A 1564-nucleotide genomic window follows, 5' to 3' on the forward strand; every position below is an offset into this window, starting at 1 on the left:
AGTGTTTTACACAAAGGGTGATAAAGTTCTGGAATGTTCTGCCCGGGGAGGTGGTGGAGTCCCCATCCCTGGGTGTGTTTAACAAAGCCTGGATGTGGCACTGGGGGCAAGGGTTTGGTTGAGGGGCTGGGGCTGGGCTGGGCTCCATGGTCTGGGAGGGCTCTGACAACCTGGGGATTCTGTGAGTTCTGTGATTCTGTGAATTCTGTAATTCTGTGATTCTGTGATTGATTCTGTGATTCTCTGGATTCGGTGATTCTGTGAATTCTATGATTCTGTGGATTCCGTGATTCTGTGAATTCTGGGATTCTGTGGATTCTGTGATTCTGTGGATTCTTTGGATTCTGTGATTCTGTGAACTCTGTGAACTCTGTGGATTCTGTGATTCTGTGGATTTTGTGGATTCTGAGATTCTGTAATTGATTCTGTGAATTCTGTGGATTCTGTGGATTCCGGGACTCTGGGATTGATTCTGTGGCTCTGTGAATTCTGCGATTCTGTAAATTCTGTTACTTCTGTTACTTCTGTTACTTTATATGGTGGGGAAGCTCTGGGGCAGCCTCCTCCCTGCTGCTGCTCTGCTCCACGGTCACACAGAGGCCACCAGCAGCTCCTTTTGGCACCTGGGCCAAGCCGGGATCGTGACAGACCAGAAATAGCCCCTCCTGCCCTGTCAGGCGAGGCGGGGAGACACCCTGTGATCAAAGATGGGGAAGCACGAGGAACCAACGCACTGCCCAGTAGTCGCAGCAGAGCAGCTGCCTGACACTTGTGGAGCTTCCTAGAGCCCGGAGAAAGGATGTGAAGGAGGAGGAGGAGGAGGATTATATGGAAGGCTCAGCAGATGTTTCATTGGAGCTGCTCCCGTGCGTGAGAGAACGCACGGAGCCTCTCCGCGGAAAATGTGCATCCAGAAGTGGACATGGCACTGGAGATGAGATAATTATTAAGGCATTTCTATTCTGGAGCTTTTCTGTGTGGAGTTTTACACGATAATAAATGCTAGCCTTGCCTTTCTACACGCACACACGTTCCCTGGCTCTTGGTCACTGATATGTCCCCAAGTCTGTCCCTTTGGCCACAAATAGCTCATTGCCCTATTTGAAAGGTTCCTGGTGGAGTGCAGCCAGGTTTGCCCGGCTATATTTACCTAAGCTGGCAAATTGGGCCACGGCCCTCCCAGCTCTGCTGCTATATATAAAGGGGAACGATACAAAATAAACCGGCAAACACCCGATCAGTTCAAAACCAAAATGTGTTCTGTGCTGCCTGACGGTGCTGAGACTGAGAGCTGTGCCCAGGTTTCCTGGGGATGGTCAGGAAGTAAACTGGGAATACTGGGAATTCACTGGCAACACTGGGAATTCACTGGCAATATTGGGAATTCACTGGCAATATTGGGAACTCACTGGCAACACTGGGAATTCACTGGCAATATTGGGAATTCACTGGCAATATTGGGAACTCGCTGGCAACAGGTTGCCGGGTTATAACCACGCTGGTTTTGGGGTGACACTTCGGGACGGGCCCCGGGAGGTGCAGAGCGGCCCCGAGGGGCTGCAGA

This window comes from Geospiza fortis, unplaced genomic scaffold (genome assembly GCF_000277835.1).
Source record: "Geospiza fortis unplaced genomic scaffold, GeoFor_1.0 scaffold153, whole genome shotgun sequence".
Classification (NCBI taxonomy): domain Eukaryota; kingdom Metazoa; phylum Chordata; class Aves; order Passeriformes; family Thraupidae; genus Geospiza; species Geospiza fortis.